At 42.9% G+C, this 23,632-nt stretch overlaps 1 protein-coding gene and 1 long non-coding RNA gene across 7 annotated transcripts in view; one reads left to right on the top strand and one right to left on the bottom strand.

Annotated features, from left to right (window-relative positions):
* Positions 1-16,470, top strand: part of LOC125117690 (uncharacterized) — a 61,614-nt gene extending 45,144 nt beyond the window's left edge. For both annotated transcript variants that reach the window (XR_007132686.1, XR_007132687.1), the window contains exons 2-4: positions 9,238-9,468; positions 13,632-13,808; positions 15,267-16,470. This is a non-coding gene — a long non-coding RNA (uncharacterized LOC125117690). The remainder of the gene's footprint in view (positions 1-9,237; positions 9,469-13,631; positions 13,809-15,266) is intronic.
* The window catches only part of CPVL (carboxypeptidase vitellogenic like), a 129,386-nt gene that overhangs the window by 8,777 nt on the left and 96,977 nt on the right, over positions 1-23,632 (bottom strand). The window lies entirely within an intron of this gene.

The following is a 23,632-nucleotide window of genomic DNA, read 5'->3' as shown; positions in this document are numbered from 1 at the left end:
ATCTATCAACAACCACTTTCCAATTCCCCTCTCCAGCCAGCCCCTGGCAATCACAAGCCTACTTTCTCTCTCTCTCTCAGTTTCCCTATTCTGGATATATCCTTGAGGGTTTTAAGCAACATAGTGATGTGCTCAGATTTGCATTATAGAAAGATGATTCAGGAGTTCCTGTCGTGGCACAGCAGAAACGAATCCGACTAGGAACCATGAGGTTTCGGGTTCGATCCCTGGCCTCACTCAGTGGGTTAAGGATCTGGTGCAGCCATGAACTGTGGTGTAGGTTGCAGACTTGGCTCAGATTTGTCATTGCTGTGGCTATGGCGTAGGCCCGTGGCTGTAGCTCCTATTGGACACCTAGCCTGGGAACTTCCATATGCCACGGGTGTGGCCCTAAAAAGACATAAGACCAAGAAAGAAAGATGATTTAATACTTAATGAGGAGACTGAATTGGAAGGAAATGATACTGGAAGGAGGCAAAGTAGGAGACTGGCTGAACAGGGAAGACATGACGCAGGCTCAAAGGACACATGGTGAGCAAGGGAGGGGAAGAGGGATGTTGGGTGGAAACAATAAAATTAGTAATTAATCAGATTTAAATCAGATGTAAAAGTAAGTGAAAGCACCCCACCACCACCACCCCACAAACATCCTTTCCATGTCGGGCTTCTGACGTGTGCAGCTTTGAAAGAAGTGATGTTATTAAACCAAGAAATAAGAAAGAGGCCTATGACAGAAGCAGGTGTTGGAGGCAGGTGACATAGGATAGACTTATTGTCCTTGTTTTCTACTCCAGAATGATGCAGACACTCAAGGGAATCATGTTGGTTACAGTTGCTGGTTTACAGTGAAGTGCTTTCATTATTTTTTATTCCATTCCACATTTACAAACTCTTGCCTTTTAGCTCTCAGATACTCACCATGAGTAGAAATAAAATAAACATGCACTCAGATAAAAAATATTCTACAAAGAGGTTCCTGTCATGGCTCAGCAGAAATGAATCTGACTAGTATCCATGAGGATGCAGGCTTGATCCCCGGCCTCTTTCAGTGGATTAAAGGATCTGGCGTTGCCGTGAGCTGTGGTGTAGGTCTCAGACACGGCTCGGATCCCACGTTGCTATGGCTGTGGTGTAGGCCAGCAGCTACAGCTCCAATTCGCCCCCTAGCCTGGGAACCTCCATGTGCTGCGGGTGTGGCCCTAAAAGACAAAATAAAAAGTATATATATCCTACAAAGAATGGTACTTGGGAATGAGAATAGAAATAAGCCAAAGCTTGCTAGCAGCCGCCTCCTAACAAAGAGCCTGGCAAGTCACTTTCAAAAACAAAAAGCCAAGATCAAGGTTCAGAGTTGCTCCCACAGATCCCAGTTTTCGGGGAAACTCCTCCTTCGGATTTACCACTAAGTTCTCGAGTAGCAAATGATCACTGAATAAGAGGGAAAAGGTGTGTGCGCCAACCTAAATGTAGCCATTGCGGTATCATTTCTAGAGTGGTCACTGCCTTGCTTTGATGCCACCTTACAGTTCCCAAGGAGCTTCTTAGATGCACCCCCTTACTCAATCATTGTAACAATATCATAATACAGGACTTTCACTTTTGATTATGACACAATAACAGCATGTGTCAAACCACCCCACTCTAGTAAGAACAAGAATAAAGCTGAATTAAAAAGAAAAGGAAGCTCTTTAAAAGTATCCGAAAGCAACCAGGTCTTGAGAGGCCCAAATCATGGAGGAAAGAGAATTCCAGATAAGGGAGGTTACCATTTTGTGTTGCTTTTCTTTTTAGGAAATTCACCAATTTCTAAGCTTTTATGGTCAAGAAGCCATGAAAAAAAAAGTGACAGGTGAAAGGAAGAAAAGCTAAACAGAACTTACGGTTAAAGAAACTAAGGCTAAAGAAAAAAAAAAAAAAAAGAGTTCCCATTGTGGTGCAGAGGAAATGAATCCAACTAGGATCTGTGAGGTTGTGGGTTCGATCCCTGGCCTTTCTCCGTGGGTTAGGGCTCTGGCGTTGCTGTGAGCTGTAGTGTAGGTCGCAGACGCGGCTCGGATCTGGTGTTGCTGTGGCCGTGGCACAGGCCAGTGGCTACAGCTCTGATTGGACCCCTAGCTTGTGAACCTCCATATGCCGCAGGTGTGGCCCTAAAAAGACAAGACAAAAAGAAAAAAGAAAGAAAAAAAGAAACTAAGGCTCAGAAAGGTTATGTTACTTGTCCAAGGCTGTGCCTCCAGTCATACTCCTGCACTCTGACTCCTGGCCCAGCCCATGAAGCACTTGCTGTCTTCCCAAAGTATGCTGCTAAAACCAAAGACAGGGAAATCTTAAAGCTGTTAGAGAAAAAGGAACAGTGCTTTCAATACCTTCAAGAAACAAGAAGGCCGACTAGTCAATGGAAACTAGGAGACAGTGAAATATACGATATTTAAAGTTCAGAAGGAAGGAGTTCCCGTTGTTGCTCGGTGGTTAACGAATCTGACTAGGAACTATGAAGTTGTGGGTTCGATCCCTGGCCTTGCTCAGTGGGTTAAGGATCTGAGCTGTGGTGTAAGTCACAGACATGGCTTGGATCCCATGTGGCTGTGGCTGTGGTGTAGGCTGGCAGCTGTCGCTCTGATTGGACCCCTAGCTTGGGAACCTCTATATGCCGAGGGTGGGGCTCTAAAAAGACAAAATAAATAAATAAATAAATAAAGTTCAGAAGGAAAACAATGGCAACCTACAATTCCTACAGAAGTGACCTCATAAGATATTTTCAAGGAAATAAAAAACTGGAAAAAAAAGTCTTGCCAGCAGACTTGCACTAAAAGCAAAAAAAAAACGTTCAGAAGGCAAAGTATCCCTAAAGGAAAGGTGGGAAAATACAGAGGAGAATGAAAGCAACAGATCATTTACATCTGTGAGTAAAAAATAAATGAACATCAGTAACCGTAATATTCTGTGGAGACTGGACTATGGAGAAGTTAAAAAAAAAAAAAGACAACAAACCATAATGGAAAAGAACATGAATAAGAATATATACATGTGACCGAATCACTTTGCCAACAGAAGAAATTAACACAATACTGTAAATCAACTGTACGTCAATCGCTTTTTAAAATTTGTGAAAAATAAAAAATTAGCCAATAAAAATGCCTATCACATTCCCCTCCCTTCAAAAAAGACAACAGTGGCACAAAAGGTGGCATAAATCAAGTTAAACTATTATAAGGTAATACATCTGGAAAATGATAGACATTATTTTCAAAGCCATCTCTCTTAAATCAGGATGTGTGTTATAATCTCTGGGTAAACACTAAAAGAATAGATAATAAAATAATATATTATGAACAAGAGGATAGTAATTTTTTTTAAAAAAGTGTTATGACCCCCAATGAATAGATGGGATAAAAATTTATGAAATTAAATGATAGAGACGTTTCTGTGTGGCATGAAAAACAGACTTCTGACAGGGAATTTTTCCAAGTAGGAGAAATCTTGTGATCAAATAGCAAACTCCTTCTTTTTAAAATGTACAGAATGAATGTTTAAGAGGTGAAGACCTTTTGATCAAATCTCTTGTCTCATCTCACCAAATCAGATGCTTCGGTGTGCTCTGAATGTGTCTAATTAAAAAAAAAAAAGTCATGGAAATTTCCTCTATATCAACTCCAAGGATCTCTGTGTTAATTTCAGCAACGTCGGAACGAACGGCCAAGGTCAGAGCCTCCTCTTTCCTTGGTTACTATGATCAACGGGAACCTAAAAGCACAGGTCAGTGTCGCAGGAAGTGACTGGGCCCGGTGATTAGGGGCACGGACTCAGGATGCAGCAGATGGAGATGTAAGCCCTGCTCTGTGACGCTGCCTTAACTGCTGCTCTGTTCCCACCTGTAAAATGGAGATAAGAAAGGGCGACCAGTTGTCCCAGTTTGCCCAGGTCTGAGGACTTTCTGGGAACGTAGAATTTTGGTGGTAACACTGAAAAAGTGCTAGGCCGTCTGGGATGATAAGTCACTCTAAGAATATTCAGCTTTCTGTGAGAATTCAAAGAAAGAATGCATATAAAACGTTCCATGGCACTCAGTCCACACTTTAAGCCTGCACTAAGTACCATATAGGCAAACAATAAACCCTCAACCACAGGTCATCATACTATTATTCTCTGAATTTTTATGGTCAAAGGAATATTTTTTCCCTTTGAGAGCAGAGAAAGAGCAGAAGTTACTAATAACTGTAAATTTCAATACCATACTTTTTCAGAAAGAAAGATCATAATATTTTCTTTAGAAGGGGAAATATTTCTCTTCTAGGCTTCTTTCATTTCCATGCTATGAATCCTTCCTTCCCATGGGAAAGACAGTCCCAATTACAGTAAGAAAGCAACTTGAATAAGAGATCAAACTTCTGTCACTATGCTTAACTCTAGCGTGAACTGGATCCCTTAAGCTTTGCCAACACCAGGATCCATCCCTTTCTTTCCCTCCACCACCTTTCACCACATGCCATGCCAAACACCCTGCTCTCCCCACACAGAAATGTCAAGCAAGCAAGCCCTTACTTGTTTTAGCAAAATGGCAAAAAGCCGTTCTGCCTTTTTTCCCTTTTAAGAACCCACCTTACAACACAGGATTTGATGCAGTTAAAACGTAATCAAAACTTGACCCCCTCCATGTCCCGTTTTGTATATAGGATGGCCACAGAAAGAGGAAGAGCACTATCCAGTTCCGTCCCGACCCTTACTCAGTATCTAGCTTTGTAATGTCCATTTTCAGGCTTCTTTTGGACGCGAGAATGAGAGGAGGGGAGGAGAGGGCTGAGGTTAGAGCAGCCAATGCTCTCTGCCAGCAGCGTTGTGAGGACTTAGCTCCTGGCTCACTGTCTTCTGGGTAACATGAAAATAAGAGCCAGCCCACCGACCCAAATTCTGCTTCCTGCAAACAGGAGTGCAGGATGGCTCTCACAGTGGTGTGCTGGAGTGCTTTCCCACTGGCTCAGGAGATCAGATTGTGCATGTTGCTGCCCCCCTCCACATCTGGCGAAGTCACGCTGGGAGTGTGAGATCAGCCACTGTGGGAGTATTTATACCACGGAAATTGGCAAATATTGCAGCCCATCAACTCCTCTCCCTCCCAGCCAGTTTACCCTCAGACCATGGCTTCTCTGATTTTGGCTCTCCTGGGGGGAACATGGTAGGGCAGTCTTCTTTCCCCAAATGAATCAAAGGACCATCCATCCAAATGGATAAATTATAAAGTCCAAATCTTCTCTGAAACCTTGGCTCAGGATATGAGATGGGCTGGGTTTCAAATATTTGCAGGAAGATAAGAAGGTCCTGTTGTTTGCTTCCATTCTGACATGTCCCCACTGAGTTCTAGTATTATTGGCAGGGATAGTTTCAAAACCATACCAACATGTTGTCAGGATCCTTCTGCGTGTATCAGAGCCCCTGAGACACCCCCTGTCCCAGACCCAAAGGTAGTCTGGGACAACTCTGCAGCCAGAGAGGAACCAAGTTCCTGACCCACACAGCCTAAGGGGACCCCAGACCCACAGATGTCCCCAGGTTCCTGGAATTTGGGATACAAAACATGCCAAAAGGTGCCACATTTTCATGATGTCATTTGTTAGAATAAAACAAGGCACGCTGTCTTTACTACTAAACCAAAGGCAGTGCCAGGAAAAAATAGTGTCCTTAGTCCAGATGACAACGTGTCAATATTGCAACACAACCTTATTTTGTTCCTTCATGCTGCCCGTTTCCCTACCTGCCTCTATCTTACAGCTTGTTTGTTGTTTGGCTGCATTTAACATTCACACGAACAAATGTGTGAATCTGGTTTCACTTCCAATTAAAACAACAAGAAGGTACTGTTTAAAAAGCAAACCCCAATTCCCTCTTTGTTCCTCAAAGATCATTAATTTTTAAAACCCATTCTCCATGTGCAGATTATACTTTAAACGTTAGCCTTCTTAGCATTTATTCACTTCCCATAATGAAATGGTTCTCTGTTAAATTTCAATAGATTATTAAAAACCACTCAACAGCTAAGAGAAAATTATGCATCATTGGTTAGCTGTTATACCTCAGCAAATAGCTCTGCTATCCAATTTATATTTTAAATAATACAATAAATTAGCTCCCTGAGTATTAACTAAGTGCATATTTGGGTAGCTTAATTTAGAAGCATTCTTTTTATGCTAATCAGGCCTCTCTAATGAAACAGAACCACATGAACTAAGAGGACTCTTGGCAAATAATCAGAGTAAAATTGGGAGTTGCTATTGTTTGTTATTTCCTTTGTTTTCAGGAAGCAAGCTGTGTCTTTTTTTTTTTTTTTTTAAGAAAAGGGAAAAAAAACCCTCAAATACTGAGAAGTCAATTTTTTTTAAAGGGGAGGACACTCCAGTCAGCCACTGAGATAATCAGATTTCTACAACTCCTTCCATAAATTTGTTTCCCAGACTATTCCTCCCTTTTTCTCTTATGTAACACAGAAAGGAAATAGTCTTTGGCTGACATAAACAATGCATCCTTTCGTTTGATGGGAATTGTTTGGAACTATTCATTATCTCAACATGTCTAGTCTATTTCCTAGAAGCCATTCTGGTGTGTACAAATGGTAAGCGGTCACTGCATTCCTTGAGAACTGCAGTATTTGAAGACACAGACAAATGAGAGGGGTCTAGGCCTAGGGTCAGGGCCAATTTGATTTTAATTCTAATTCCCTGAACATCTACTGAGTGCCAGGAACTGTGCTAAGGGGTTTGCACAAGCAGATGTCGTACAGTATTCCTGCCCTCAAGGAGCTCCGTGTTGAATAGGGGAGGAAGGCGATTGGAGAGTTAAATGAAACCCCCCGTGTGGTACCCGCCACAGGTACCACGTACAAAGAGAGAGATGCTGAAAAGGGGGTATCCTGACAGAAGGGATTCCTGGAGGTAATGGATCCAAAGGCAAATGGGGCTTTTCCAGGCAGTCAGAGGAGCAGGACGAGCCTTGTAAGAAAAGGGCAGGGACTCCCATGGGAACCGATGGCTGACAGAAAAGTGAGGTGTGTTTGGGAATTGTAAAGGTGTTTTGTTTTTTCAGGATTCTGACTGAGAAGGAGGGCAGGTGAGAGTTCAGGTTGGGGAAGGAAGCCAAGGCCAGATCAAATATCTCGACTCTTCTCTGTTCAAAAGTTCAGACTTTCTTCTTCAGGTCACAGCGAGTTTAGTGAGAAGTTTTCAACAAGGAAAAAACACGACCGGACTTGCACTTTGGAAAAAGCACAGAGACACGAAGGATAGATTAGAGCGAAGGAGACGAGTTGAGACTCGCTGAAGAGTCTGCTGTAGAAGGAAAAAAGCCTCATCGATGACCTGAAACACATATTCAGAGTGTTCTTGAATGGCATCTTTTAAATGTATGTCTTTTCCTAAAACGCCACAAGGCAAAAATGGTTTCATTTTAGAATTTACAATGTAGGGTAGCCACTGGGTTTTTTGGGCTTTTTTTAAAATTTCCTCAAAATGTTGTACTTTTTTACTGGTGTGTAAAATCAGTGTTTTCCTTTTTTAGGTAGTTCTTTGTGGTTTCTGTGTCAAGCGCTAGGAAGTGAGTAAAATCAGTCAGCGAGAAAGTTACTATAAAGCAGATATGAGGAGTTCCTGTCGTGCGTGGCACAGTGGAAACGAATCCGACTAGGAACCATGAGGTTGAGGGTTCGGTCCCTGGCCTCGCTCAGTGGGTTAAGGATCCAGCATTACCGTGAGGTGTGAGGTAGGTCACAGACACGGCTTGGATCCTACATGGCTGTGGCTGTGGCGTAGGCTAGCAGCTGTAGCTCCGATTGGACCCCTAGCCTGGGGACCTCCATAAGCAGTAGGTGCGGCCCCAAAAAGCAAAATAAATAAAATAAAATAAAATAATAAAATAAAGCAGATGTTAGAAATGCTAGCTAAAAAGCTGAGCGAGTAGTATTTGCCAATTACTAGTCAATTTTCTGGTAAGACTCACAGCAAAGAGATTGACTAAAAATCTTCACTTCCTTGTTTCAGTGGAAGAGTGATGGGAATGAGGGGACTTGTGCTATGTTAGAAAAAGATTTAGGTTCTTCTCCTATGGTCTATGCAAATCCAGGCATACTCTCTTATTAGTTGTCTTATACCAAGCCGCTGTTGGTAAGCTGCAGTGAAAAGTGCTGAAGAAATACGTTTCTAATTTTTTTCAGCTGGATATTTTGATAGCCAACCTCAGCACAAGATACCCAAAAAGAAAAGTGCATCTACACAACCAAAGCAGCACCAACACTGATATGCCTTTCGCTGGGTGTAGATGCTGCAGTCTTTCAATCTGATGGTAGCCAGAGAAGAAGATGGGAAAGATGGAAAGAGAAAAAGAACTCAGACCATGAAAGTAAGACATGGGAAAGGACATTACACCTCCTTCCACTGAACAAGCCCAGGTGGAAGATGCCCAAAGACAAGTCCAAGAGTTGGTGAAATAGTGGAATAACCAGAACTCTTTTATGTTACTGGAAAAAAATACAATCAATCCGGAAAACAGTTTGGCTTTATCTAAGGAAACTGAAGATGCTCAAGCTCTGTGAACACATCCATTGCACCTCGAGGCATTATTCTTCAAGAAACTCTTACACACAAGCACAAGGAGATATGTGCAAGACTGTTCATAGCAGCGGTATCTGTAGTAGCAAGGACCTGAAAACAATCCGAATGTCCATCAGCAATGAAACAGATGAAAGATATAATCATACAATGGAATCCTAAGCAGTAATGAAAAAGAACAAAGCACAGTTTTGAATGTATCAACATAGATCAATCTCAAAGTACTGACGAGCAAAAATATGTTATTCCAAAATACGTACAGAATGATTCCTTTTATATAAAACTAAACATGAAAAGTAAAATATCATTTATGGAGGTGTATATGTGTAGTAAGACTATTAATTTTTTAAAAAGCAAAAAGATGATAAAAGCAAAATCCAAGGCAGTGGTTTACTTTCAGGGCCAATGAGGAAAGGGGATGGGATTGGGAGGGCAGGCCAAATGACTAGTAAGCACAAGAATATTCATTTATGATCATTTGTTTTATCTTATACAAGTATGGTATACACTTTTGGTTATTATTCAATTTTTAATTTAAAAAGAAAAGGAAAAAACCCCACCTACTAATGCTGCCAAACTCACAAAAATGATTCTTTGAGAAATTTAATATGTTCTCTGTTGTGTGTTTTCCTTTTGCCCAACACAGAGATGATGAGATGGACCATATGGCTAAAAACAGTAAGTGAGGAGGCTACGGAGAAGCAATTGAATCGAAACAAAGGCAGCAGTGGGAAGTCCCCCTCTGGCAAGGGACTCCAAGACACAGAGCTGGTGCCAGAATGGAAACCTTGGGACTCCGGTTGCTGCATAGAAAAATAAATTGAGGAACAAAAATAAACACCCACATCTCCATGCTGGACAGCAGAAGAGCAAGAAGGTGCCAAACATTTGGTTTTTTGGTTTGGCTAGATTATTTTTTGCTCTCTCAATCTAAGCTCCTATATTTCCTTTCTTCCCTTTTCTATGTTAGAAGCTCAGTACAAATGGGAAAAAAATGAAAACCAGAACAAAAGCATAAAGGCTGGATGCTTCATTTATTGTCAACAGGGATGTTTCAAATTATCGTTATGCTAAAAGGGCCTCAATGCCTTAGAAACATCTCATCACTCAATGTAGCGCCTTTTTTTTTTTTTTTTGCTATTGTTAGACCGTCATGCAGCAAAATGTGGAACTCCTCCCCGCCCCTCTACGTCTTCCATCTCTCACCAAGACAGTTTCCTTGTCACGGTGAAGTGAAAACTAGATACAACTGCAGTTGTTCTAGGTCTATCTGATGAATCATTCTCAGCCTGTTTTTACTGTCTGAGCCTTTAAGACATGAGCATTCTTAAGGACCTATTAGATGGGGTTGGAGGGAACCTGCCCTATGAAAACAGATTCATGTGGAGTTCCCCATCGTGGCTCAGCGGGAAATGAATCTGACTGGTGTCCGTGAGGACACAGGTTCGATCCCTGGCCTTACTCAGCGGGTTAAGAGCCTGGTATTACTGTGAGCTGTAGGTTGGAGACACGGCTCAGATCCCGAGTTGCTGCGTCTGTGGTGTAGGCTGGCAGGTGTAGCTCCTATTGGACCCCTAACCTGGGAACCTCCGTATGCCGTGGGTGGGGACCTAAAAAGACAAAAGACAAAAACAAAAAAACAGATTCGTGCTAGGAAAGGTCAATAAAGGCAATAAAAATAAATATTTATTACATGCTTACTAGGTGCCAGGCAGAGTGTCAAGTCATACATAAACATTACTTTAACTAGCCCTAATAATTAATCCTTCTGTGAGAGAGGCAGGTATTAATATCATCCCCACTTCACAGATGAGGAACCTCTTGGAGAGATAAAGTAACTTGCCCAAGGTCGCACAGCTGGTAAGCGATGGAGCTGGGTTAGCTAACCCAGGTCTAACCCAGTACCCATTCTCTTAATCCCTGTAATATAAGGGCACTTGAGCAAGGTCATAATGGAAGCAGCGAGAATCATCAAGGTAATAAACAAGAAGTAAAATTCAAGCTCATCACTTCTCAGTCTGAGTTCACCAAAGATGGTCCATGCTTTGGGTTGAGGAGGGGCTATACATTATCCTCACCAACTCAAATAGTCTAACACATGGATTCTTCATCTTTCTTGTGCCGTGGACTCTTACGGGTATTAGCGTAGCCTACAGACACCTCTCAGAATGTTTTTAGATATATGAGTCATATAGATATGTGTGTATATATATATATAATGGTATCATATATCATCGTGTATGCATAATATATATACAGTATAGATTACAAATGAAGCCATTACATTGAAATGATCAAAACAGTTAAACATGAATTTGTGAAATGGCAACATAACAGACTTCTATATGAACACACGCAAAAGAGCAAACCGTGGGTCTGATAACTGATGTAACCTTGAAGTAGTGATGGTCCTAAGCATCCTGCAACAGCACCTGTCTTCGACATGAAAACATCTCTGCTTTCTACGGCGACAAGGTCAATGGCACCGTTAACACTGCTGTGGTTTGTTGCCTACATTCATAATGGAAGGAAATGCTAAATTTCATAATTCATAATGGAAGGAAATGGTGTTTCAGTTAGTGGTGAGGGAAAATAAAGGTGCAATTTTTTTCCCTTCTAAGTTCATTGACCCCTTGAATCCTAACCACAAACCCTTACACCAGGTTAAGAATCTGTTAAATAACCTAATGATCACCCAATGGAAGTGCTAAGCTTACCCGATAAGGCTTCAGTCTAAATCACTGCATTTTTATCTTTGCTTTGACATGGGACTAATTGAATCAGTCCATGACAGTGTTTGATCAATAATTAACATCCAGAAACAAATTCACTGTGAATGGTGGGCAACATCTTTGCTGCGATATCACCCAATAATGTTTGTGGAGACCTGGCTTGATCCAGTTGTATCTTCGTTGGAGAGTAACAAAGACACACTACTAGCTGAAGGCTTTGCACACAAGGACCACATCATTTCAGTACAGGACAGAACTCTGCTGGGAAAAGGAAGCTAATGTTTTGAGTAAATAAAAGCTTTTTTCTATGAGTCTAAGTTACCAAGGGTCTATCAGTGTTTCAAGAGAACAAAGACCACTTGTAAACCTACAATGCATGGCAGGGAACTGAGGTTTAACATTTAGTTAAAGGTTCTGGCTGAGGATTTCAGAGACCCAGAGCCACACCAGGAAATACTGTTGACTAGAGGACGCTTTTCTAAAGGTGATGCTTCAGATCAATGGCTGGTTTGTTAAGAGTAAAACTATGTTCTTAGGTTTCTAGTTGGCCTATAGGTAAGTAAAATAGGTCAGGATTTAGAACTCTATTGTAGGTGTCAGAATGGAAGTTTATCCAAACATGAGCCACACTGAGAGATGGAAGCTATTTCAGTATCAAAAGAGGAACAGAAGACATTACAGTTTAGGGTTCTCCCAAACTAGCTGCATATGAAATTCCTTAAGGAGCATAAACATTGATGCTCAGGTCTACCCCAGACCAACAGGGTCAGAATATCTGGAAACAGGCCTTGGGAATCTATATTTGCAAAGGTTGAGAGACATCGGTTTGGATATGGATGGTTCCAAATTCTTTGTCATTCTTGCCATCAAGAGGAGTCTGGTTGTGCTCTGTGATTTGCTTTGACCAAGAGAATGCCCCAGAAATAATATTCTGGGACTTTTGAACCTTGGGCTTAAAAGGATGGGTGTCTTTTGCTTCTCAACTTAGGAGACCTGCCACCATGCTGTGAAGTCCAGACCGGGGCCCTGCATAGGTAGAGGTCACGTGTAAAAAGCTCTAGAGGAGAGGTGATCACTCTGGATGTCCCTCCTTTAGCTAAACTCTCAGCTGATTGCAGCTGCCATGTGTGACCTCAGCCTACCCCATTCAGGACAATGACCCTGTGAGCCCATTCCACCCACACAGTTGTGGGAAATAATACATTGCCGTTGTGTTAAACCAGTAAGTTCTGGAGCAATTTCTTCTTTTGTAATAACTGAAAAAAAGGATGTTATTTACTGACTCTTCCCCAAAAGATCTGTTGTTCCTACCTTGGAATCTTTTTTTTTTTTTTTTTTTGTCTTTTGAGGGCTGCACCTGCAGCATATGGAAGTTCCCAGGATAGGGGTCAAATTGGAGCTGTAGCCACCAGCCTACACCACAGCCACAGCAACACCAGATCTGAGCTGTGTCTGTGACCTACACCACAGCTCATGGCAACACCGGATCCCCAACCCACTGAACAAAGCCAGGGATGAAACCCATATCCTCATGGGTACTAGATGGTTTCACTACCACTGAGCCACGACGGGAACTCCCCTATCTTAGAATCTTGATGTAAATTGAAAAATAAGGTGGAGTCATCATCCTAAAGTAGATAGAAGAAATAATTACACTGAGAGCTTAAGCAAAAGATTACATTAGGCAAACAAAGGAAGGCCAATATCCATGTGGTCTCAGGCAAACCACTCGTTTCTGCTGCTTTCTACCCCCTGAAAACGCCAAGAACTTCTGACTACATTATCTGAGTGGCCTTTGTGGTAGACACAGAAGGTGTATCATCAGATCCCTTTCAAGGATGGACTTGGGGGTCCAGCTGGAGGGAGTCTAGTCAGTAGACAACTTCCAGCTGTCAGCTCCCTCAGGGTCTGCCTTGGCTGCAGAGCACGGCCTTTCCCCGAATGATGCCCTTTCTGGGGCATCCCACATTTGGGGACTAAGTGAAGGGAAGGGTAGAAAGGTCTGACCACTTCTGTATGACGGAAGATGATCTGATGGAAACCAATCTCTCTGGCGTGCCCTCCCGGGTTGGCCAAAGTTCAGCAGGCCGCTATCACAGTTTGATTTCCTCCTCTGACAGTTCTGCTTCCTGTCCCTTACTTTCTCAGGTGTTAATCCCTGATAAACATCTTATACCCCAAACTCTGCCTCAATGCCTGCTTCTGGAGAATCCAACTGGGAACTGCCTTCAGGCTCTCTAATGATGGCAGGTCTTATTACGGAGGGCAAGGGTGTGGTTTGATTGCTATGTCCTGCTTTTCTGCCCAGAGTCTGATTCCCATAAATGGACAGAATCTGCACAGGTCTAGAAGATGGAGACAAAGAACCCATGGATCAGAACATCCCTCTTTGTAGAAGTCAGCAGAGCTGGGAGAGAGATGAAGATTCTGGTGAACGACTTCTGTGACGAAGCCAAAACAGTTTCCCAGAAATTAGCTGCATTTGGTAATCATTGTCTCAAATCTGTTTAATAGCTACTTTCCTCCATTAAATACTGTTTTAACTCCTCATTGCCTAACAACTAGTTGAATACAAAAGTTACATTTGTTGCCCTTTGCTTGCTTTGATTCTTGTCCATGCAACGACTTGTCGAAGACCTTTCTGGAATTGTTGGTTCCTTCAGAAATAATTCCTCATGCTCCCTGAGCTGTTTAAAATTCTAAATTAAAAAGAAATGAATTGTTTGCAGGAAATCCAAGAGAGGCAAGTGGCCAGCTCTCTGTCATTCCCTCTGTAGATTATCCGTGGAAATGTTGAAATCCTAGCTTGATCTTCCCTCCTACTCAAAGGACTGTGGTTATTCTTTTCACCATTTTTTCAGTTGTGGGTAGTGTAAGAACTAAAACAGTTAATGTTTGTTTTAGAAAAGCACAGTTAGGAAGCTGCAGTTGTTACCGCTTTGTGTCTGCACACCAGGCGCTCCCCATCCTCTTCCTCATAAAAACTCTGCCCTCCTTTAGAAAACAGTTTCTTCTGTGTGGACTGGATGTGCCGCCAAGTACACTGGCCACCACCAGCACTCCACCCACCTTTGTTACCGCCACCACATACACATCCCAAGGACAGACACGGGACCTCAATTTGATCAACCAGACTAGCCCATCCTTCCAGCTCCACGGCCCACACAGGTACTTAAAGGCCAGTGATGCAGGGGAAAGACAGGTACAGGCATGTCAAATCTCTGATACTGCTGGTATTTGAAACCTTAAGCACGCTTCCCAGGTGAAACTTTTGCTGCTTCATTTATAAATGAGTAAAGGCAACCACATAATATGCAGGAGAGCTGTGAGTGTTCCATAAAATTGTGGATAAGTATGCTGCAGACCATTTGCCCGAGGGCTTGCACATGCTGGAGGATCAGCAGCCATCCTTAGCATCTCTTTTGGCCCTCCCGACACCCCCATTTAACCAGCCCATAGCTGTTAAATGGCAAAAGTGAAATTCACACAGGTGGGTCTAAATCCACAGTCCCCCTTCCTCTCATTACTCCAGACTGTCTCCCACTGGGCGCCACTCTCCAGAACAGCCACGCTTTGAGGGTGGTGGGCTCCTTCCCTTTGGTTTCTCTGTCTGTGACCCCCAGTGGCCGGTCTGATCCCTCTTGGAAAGTCCAGGAGAAGCCCCTGAGGAGTGTGTGGCAGACACAGGCCTGAGGACTCCATAAGTCAAGTCCAGGTCAAGGTCAGAGTGTATGAAAGTCATGGCTCAGGCCTTGTGCTTTGAGGAGCAAGGGGGTTCACTACAGCTGCCTGAGGAGGGCCCCAGGATGACACCAGTGGGCCAGGCAACTCCCTGTGGATACTTAGCATTCGGGTTGGCTTAACTACACTGTAAACATCATCACTCAAACAGAAATTGGTCCTTATAGCTTGGACATTCCAAAGCTTATCTCCTCTATTTCAGGAGCTCAGAATCGAGCACGAAGAAGTGGTCTCAGGAAGCAGGTGGAGAACCTTCTTCCAAAACAGCTCCTCATGTGATCTTCCGCGGCCCAGGAATCCCCTTCTCTGACCTCTTTGCATCCTGAAGTCATCCTACTGCTGCCTCTTGAAACGTTCCGAAGCTCTGAAAACATGCTTAAACATCCTCCACGGAGACAAACACTGTGTCCTGCCACTTATATGAGATACTTAGAGTAGAGTCACATTCACGGAGACAGGGGTACAACAGGGGCTGCCAGGGGCTCAGAGAGGGGGGATGGGGAGTCGATGTTTTATTATGGAGCTTCAGCTTTATAAGATGAAAAGATCTGTGGAGACGGATGGGTGGTGATGGCTGTACAGCATCATGAGTGCCTTTAATACTATATATTGAAAAATGGTGAAGATGGCCAATTTTGTTATGTATATGTTACCACAATAAAAAAAAATGGGAAAACCCCTTCAATGACCCCCTACTGCTTAAACAATGGAACACTCATCCCTTTGCCTACCGTGGAGCCCCACAGTCCCTTTCCAGTTTCTCTCCCAGCTTTCATCCTCCAGGCTCCAGATTAGAAAGCAGACTGTGTGTCTTGCCTAGGCCCTGCCTCGTACGCTCTCAGTCTGAGGCTCTGCCCACCCTGTTTCCTCTGCTCATTTTAGCCAATTTCAGCATCTGTTCCTTTATTAACATCAGAAGTTCTGAGGTAAAGCTATAACATTCTCAGCAATGCCTGAACTTTGCCTCACCACCCACTAAGCTCTAGCATCTTTTCAAACATCCTGATACTCTGTCTATAGAGGGGCACGTGCATGTGACTTAGGAGTTAAGAGTAGAAGTAAAACACGCTATTTCTCAGGCCTGCTTTAATTTCAGCAGACATGTATGCAGGCTCCAATGTTAACTGTACTAGGTTACAGCTTCCAATCCATCATTCCAGAGGTGGGTGCCCTTGGTGAAGTAGGAAGCCACCAGGCTGGATGCCAAGAGGCCTGGAATCTAGTCTCAGCTCAGATGTGAAATTGGTAGGAGACTTTGGGACAGTCACTGAACCTCTGGGCTTCAATCTTCCTACCTGGAAAAGATCTAAAATCTGTTCCAGCTGGAAAATGCTGCCCAAGGATGGAGATAATCCATTCCTTAATTATTGAATGGAACAGAATAGAGAACCCGGAAATAAACCCTGACACCTATGGTCAATTAATCTTTGACAAGGGAGGCAAGAACATAAAATGGGAAAAAGAAAGTCTATTCAGCAAGCATTGCTGGGAAACCTGGACAGCTGCATGCAAAGCAATGAAACTAGAACACACCCTCACACCATGCACAAAAATAAACTCCAAATGGCTGAAAGACTTCAATATACGACAGGACACCATCAAACTCCTAGAAGAAAACATAGGCAAAACACTCTCTGACATCAACATCATGAATATTTTCTCAGGTCAGTCTCCCAAAGCAATAGAAATTAGAGCAAAAATAAACCCATGGGACCTCATCAAACTGAAAAGCTTTTGCACAGCAAAGGAAACCCAAAAGAAAACAAAAAGACAACTTACAGAATGGGAGAAAATAGTTTCAAAGGATGCAACCGACAAGGGCTTAATCTCTAGAATATATAAACAACTTATACAACCCAGCAGCAAAACAGCCAATCAATCAATGGAAAAATGGGCAAAAGACCTGAGTAGACATTTCTCCAAAGAAGATATACAGATGGCCAACAAACACATGAAAAAATGCTCAACATCGCTGGTTATAAGAGAAATGCAAATCAAAACTACCATGAGATAACACCTCACACCAGTCAGAATGGCCATCATTAATAAATCCACAAATAACAAGTGCTGGAGGGGCTGTGGAGAAAAGGGAACCCTCCTACACTCTTGGTGGGAATGTAAACTGGTACAGCCACTGTGGAGAACAGTTTGGAGATACCTTAGAAATCTATACATAGAACTTCCATAGGACCCCGCAATCCCACTCTTGGGCATCTATCCCGACAAAACTCTACTTAAAAGAGACACGTGCACCCGCATGTTCATTGCAGCACTATTCACAATAGCCAGGACATGGAAACAACCCAAATGTCCATCAACAGACGATTGGATTCGGAAGAGGTGGTATATATACACAATGGAATACTACTCAGCCATAAAAAAGAATGACATAATGCCATCTGCAGCAACATGGATGGAGCTAGAGAATCTCATACTGAGTGAAATGAGCCAGAAAGACAAAGACAAATACCATATGATATCACTTATAACTGGAATCTAATATCCAGCACAAATGAACATCTCCTTAGAAAAGAAAATCATGGACTTGGAGAAGAGACTTGTGGCTGCCTGATGGGAGGGGGAGGGAGTGGGAGGGCTCGGGAGCTTGGGCTTATCAGACACAACTTAGAATAGATTTACAAGGAGATCCCGCTGAATAGCATTGAGAACTTTGTCTAGATCCTCATGTTGCAACAGAAGAAAGGCTGGGGGAAAAATGTAATTGTAATGTATACATGTAAGGATAACCTGACCCCCTTGCTGTACAGTGGGAAAAAAAAAAATTATTGAATAACCTGAGCTGCTATTGATAATGAAAACATAAAACAAAAATTGCATTTTCAGATTGCAATCAGGAAAAAGAGATTTTTTGGAAATAAAGCAAAACTCATGGTAGAAGAAGCTAGGCCCTGTATGACTGCATAGGAATGAAAAATGACCAGTGACTCAAATCTTCCTTTTAATGTTTACATGGAAAATAATTAGTTTCAATAAAAATATTTCCAGTGAGATAAAGATAGAAAAATGCTTTTCTCAGAAAATTTAGCTGAAGTCTTTTTGTACAAAGATGTTTTTCAAGAAATTCACCTGGATTATTATTCTGATGAAAATTTTATATTTATAAATGTGGCATCAAAATGTCTTTGGAGTTGAAATAACAATTTGATGATATAAGAACAAAACGTCCTGCATTTCAAAAGCGGTGGCAATATCAAACAAATCGTGACCAGCAATTACGACACTGGAGAAAGGCAGAAAAAGATCCCAGAAAGAGCAGGAAAGTGGCCTTGACAGTGATGGACATGGGTTGTCACCAGCCAAGGAGAAAAAGGATTAAACCTCTGATCTACGCTGTTAACACTAGTGAGTCATACACACACACACACACACACACACACACACACACACACACACACTGAAGGCCACTATCTAGTCTCTATTGCTTGTTAACTGAGCCCTTCTGAGGATTAATGAAAAAAAAAAAATTTCTGATCTTTTTCTGAAGATATCTTAGAGATAACTCAAGTCCAAACCTTGCCTTTTACAGATGAAAACACCAAGGCTCAGAAGAACCCTTGTCTCTCAGATTATATCACAAGGGCGCATCGGATTCTTAGTACAGATAGGGATGGCCAGGACCCACAGGGGACAACAGGAAGCCCGCATTTTTCATCTGATCCCCAAGGCTCGCTGGAACGGGCTGATTCTGCAGGTATCCCTTGCCATGGACCCAGAGACAACACACTCCCCATCTCAGCACCTTGATGCTCTCCCGGGACAGCTGTCATTCCTTCAAGTGGACATTTTAGGGAACCCTCTGGGGACAAATCTACTTTGGTCTTGATTTTTAAATTAAGAGCTGTGGAGTTTGGCAGAGAGCGGGGTTTCTTTTTTGGCAGACGCATATGCCGGCTTCTGTTTTGTGTGTCAAATGCTAAAAAAGCCAAGTCCCGTTTTCTTCATCATCAGATGCCTGCCTTTGTGAACAGGATCCTCGATCTGCAGAGAACGCCTTTGTGACCACGGGAGCTCCCTCCCCTCCTTCATCCCGCCTCCCCCATCCCCACCCGCCACGCCGATCCTAGGCTGAGGCATTCGTGGGAAGGAGTGCTGCCAACATCGTAAAAATCACCTACATAAAATGCAGATCCCTCGCCGTGCAGTAAAACACTTCTATCACAAACATATGTGAGCCTCGCTTCTTTTGTTACCCGGGTTTTGGCAGCCGGAGGAGTGCCATTTCGTCTCAATATGTTTTGCATTCACAAGAAAAGCCAGCGGGCTCAGGGTGATACTGGCCACAAGTTTCTGAGCAGCGGCCAATCCCTTTCCCCACCTTTGCGACACATGCTGCCCTGCAGCCCCCATCTCGCCTGAGCAGGACACATGTGCGATGCCAGGCACTGGAGCGTTTCACACGGCTGGTCTGGGGGACATAAAATAACAGGTGGCTGAGGCAGCCATCGAAGGACCTGAGGACCCGCTGAGTGTGCCTGGTGGGGTTCTCATCATAACGCAGAGTCGCAGACGGGGTGGGGGGGGGGACGTGCCGATGGCTGCCTGACAACCCTGGCCCATATGTCTGCCTTTAATGGCCTGAATGTGAATATTCCAACTTTCCTCTGAGGGGAAATCAAACATTTTCCCTGATCTTTTACCGTTTCTAATTTTCCTTTTGTTATGCATGTTCTTACAGGTGATCCACAGTGACAACAATACCACCACCACAATAATAATAATAACAAATATTTTCTATGAGTCAGGGGCTGCTCTAAGCTAATTAGCTTATTGAATCCCTGCAAAAATTCTATGAGGATCCCATAGACTGAGTGGCTTAAACAACAGACATTTCTCACAGTTTTGGCGTTTGGGAAGGCCAAGATGAAAATGCCAGCTGATCTGGTTGCCTTCGTGCTGTGTCCTCACGTGGCAGTGCAGGGGGTGGCAGGTGGGGGGGGGGGGGGTGGGCAAGTGAGCTCTCTGGTGTCTCCTCTTAGAAGGACATTAATTCCATAGAATCAGGGTCCTGCTCACGAATGCTGTAGGTATGTGCATGTATAGCACACGCACATACACATACACACATGTATCTATAACCTGATATTGTACCAAGATTGATTCAGTAACAATGATCATTCCTAAACTCGTCAGCAGTTGTGCTGAAAAATTCTCCCCCCCCAGAAAGATGTCTACAAGCACATTTTTCCGTGTGGGAGAAAAGAATCTGCTTCAGGACGTGTGTGAAGAGGCTCATGATACCAAAGAGGGTAACTCAGAATTTGTACTGGAAGGGATCTCAAACCAGAACAAGAGGCTTAGAGCTTCATCTACGGGCTGAGGTTTAATGAAGTTGGACAAGACAGGAGCTATATCTATATAATTTATACGGGCTGTGATGAACTTTCTGCATACAAATTTGACCCCACCTACCAGCTCCCACACGATGAGGTCACAGCCAATCCTCCAGCCTTGCCTCCTCCGCTTCCCTGCGCCTCACCACACCTCAGACCCGCTGGCCCCCCTGGCTGTCCTCGGACACATCCAGCTTGTTTCTGTCCCTTGGCACATTCGGACATTCTCCGCATGGAAACGCTGGCCCCTGTGTGCACATGGCAGCTGTCCTGCTATCTCAGGTCCTCCTCCCTCGCCTCTTCGGAAAGGCTCCCGGGACCCACCGTCCAAAGAAGTCCCTGTCCCAGCTGCCGCTGATGCTCTTTCACGTCATCCAGGTTTATGTTTTGACATCATCTTAGTTACTATTGTGTACATTTGCTTATTTTCTGCCTGTATGTCTTCCCTCCTTTGGGTAAAATCTCCTCGATGGAAGGGACATTTTAAAAATCATATTCCGCCTGCTGATCGTGCAGCAGCCAGGCCATCTGGTCAGGGAATGGGAGGATGCAGTCGGAAATAAAAGAATATGGGCATTTCATTATAGAACTCATATTTCTTCATATCCAGCCACAGGCAAAGTATTACTATGTTTGGATGATGGGAGGTAGGAAGTTTAGACCCTCATGAATGTGGATTAACTCTCTGGTTTGTATCGTCTCTAAGGAAGGCCTAACAAATGTCTTTCAAACACATGAAATAATTAAATAAGGAAGTTCTTTTCCTGGGCGTTTCTCTTTTACGTAGCTAAAACTGCCCACCTGACTGGCAATTAAATCCCCCAGACACAGGCAAACAGGCTCTGGGAGCAAACTGAACAAATGGATGATACCAGAGTAACTGGTCACCCTCTGAGTCTGTTTCCTCACATGTAAAATGGAAATGCCATTATATAATTTTCAGAAGTATTCTAATAATATCCACGAAGTACCTATCACAACAGCTGGCACATATTTAGTGCTCAAGAAACAAAAGCTATCTTTATCATTATTGAATTAAAATATAGGTAGATAAGTCCATCCCTTATAACTCCTAGCTTTTATTTCCCTTTTTTCTCTCATTATCTTGCACACAAAAAAAATCATATTCTATCTTTTGACTGATTTGTTTAAATAGTTTATGTAGATCAGTAGGACTATGGAAACGATTAGCTGGAAAATTAGCTTACAGTTAATAATAATAACAATAACAACAACGAAAGAAAACAACCTTAAACAGACAATAAGAGAGTATTTAAGAAAATTAATTATATCAATTCAATGGAATATTGCTTAAAAATAGGCTAAGAATCTATACTGTAACTTTGAAGATACATGTGATATAATGTTAAAAGAATAAAACAGCAAGTGGCACATCCTATGCTGGCAGAGACACTCGCTCTCAGTCCTCCTGCTAGGAACAACTAGAAAAATTGGACAAAATACAGAACACACCCACTTAAAGATCTTGAGAATCTAGCAAGGCAGCCAGGACATTAGGGGTGTATTTCCTCTTGTTGCTGTAACAAATCACCACACATTTGGTGCCTTAAAACAACAAAAATTTGTTATTTTATAAATCTGGAGGTCAGAAGTTAGACATGGTCCCACTGGACTAAAAGCACCATGTTGGCAAGAATCCATTCCCTGTGGAATCTCTAGGGTGGAATCTGCTTTCTTATGCTTTCTAGTTTCTGAATGCCAATCGCATTCCTTAGCTCGTGGTCCTTCTCCATCTTCAAAGCCAGCAGTGTGGCATCTTCAAAACTCTCCGACTCTGACTCACCTGCCTCCCTCATTCAATCATAAGGACCTTTGTGATTACACTGGATCCATCTGGACAATCCAGATTAATCTCCCCATCTCTAGGTCAGAGGATTAACAAGCTTATTTGTAGCCTTAATTCTTTCTTTCCACGGGACATAGCATATTGACAGGTTCCAGAGATTATCAGGAGGAGGACCTCTTTGGGAGCCCACTATTCCGCAAGGGAACAGGTTTGCGAAGTGCACGGAAGGGCAACAGGCTGAGTCTGACATTCTCTGGCCCTGTCCACATCAAAGCAATAGTTAATTCAGGGGCCAAGGGGCTACAAAACCAAGCATAAAGTGGGTAGTTAAGAGACTGGAAACTTGAATGGAGCTTTGGCGGCGAGATACTGGTGTTCATGCTCTGCCAAAGGGTAGAGACCCTGGTTAATGCCACAAATATCAACTTAGGGCCATGGAACTAGACCACCTAAGTTCCAGATTTAAATACACTCGACTCCAGACTTGATAAAGGTGCTTGCCCCTATCTTAACTGCCTGATAGAAGCAAATAAAATCTCTCTGAAGGTAAATATCATCAGCCAAAAACTCAAACTATTTCCATAATTTTACCTGTTTAATGCCTGAGAGTCAATTGAAAGCTTCTAGGCATATCAGGAAAAAGGATCAAATTGCCATAAAAAACCCCAGTAGAATCAGGTTAATGGGTGATGCACATACAAGAGGTTCAAGAACTGGGTGTCATTTGTTGTTTGTTTGTTAGGGCTGCACCTGCCATAGCTTCACAAAGCTCAAGAAACCTAAGCTGGGTAAACTAATTAATTAGTTAAGATATATGTGTATATACACATGTATACATATACATATATAAACAAATCACACCTATGTACAACACAGTAAAATTTTTTGAAAATGCAAAAGAGAAAATCTTAAAGTAGTTGGGTGGGGGTTAAAAAAATCACCTTCAGAGTTCCCGTCGTGGCGCAGTGGTTAACAAATCCGACTAGGAACCATGAGGTTGCAGGTTCGATCCCTGCCCTTGTTAAGTGGGTTAACGATCCGGCGTTGCCATGAGCAGTGGTGTAGGTCGCAGATGTGGCTCAGATCCTGTGTTGCTGTGGCTGTGGTGTAGGCCGGCAGCTACAGCTCCGATTCGACCCCTAGCCTGGGAACCTCCATATGCTGCGGGAGCAGCCCAAGAAATGGCAAAAAGACCAAAAAAAAAAAAAAATCACCTTCAAGGAAGCAGCAATAAAACATACTTATGGTCAGAAGTCAGCGGACAGTAGAATAACATCTTTTATGTGCTGCAAGAAAATATCTGCCAAACTAAAAACCAATTCCATGGAAAATGTCCTTCTCAATTAAAGGCAACATAAAAGCATTCTCATACAAACAAAAATGGAGAAAATGTTTCTAACAGAATTTTAC

Source organism: Phacochoerus africanus, chromosome 16 (assembly GCF_016906955.1).
Source record: "Phacochoerus africanus isolate WHEZ1 chromosome 16, ROS_Pafr_v1, whole genome shotgun sequence".
Classification (NCBI taxonomy): domain Eukaryota; kingdom Metazoa; phylum Chordata; class Mammalia; order Artiodactyla; family Suidae; genus Phacochoerus; species Phacochoerus africanus.
This window is presented reverse-complemented; position numbering and strand designations above follow the sequence as displayed.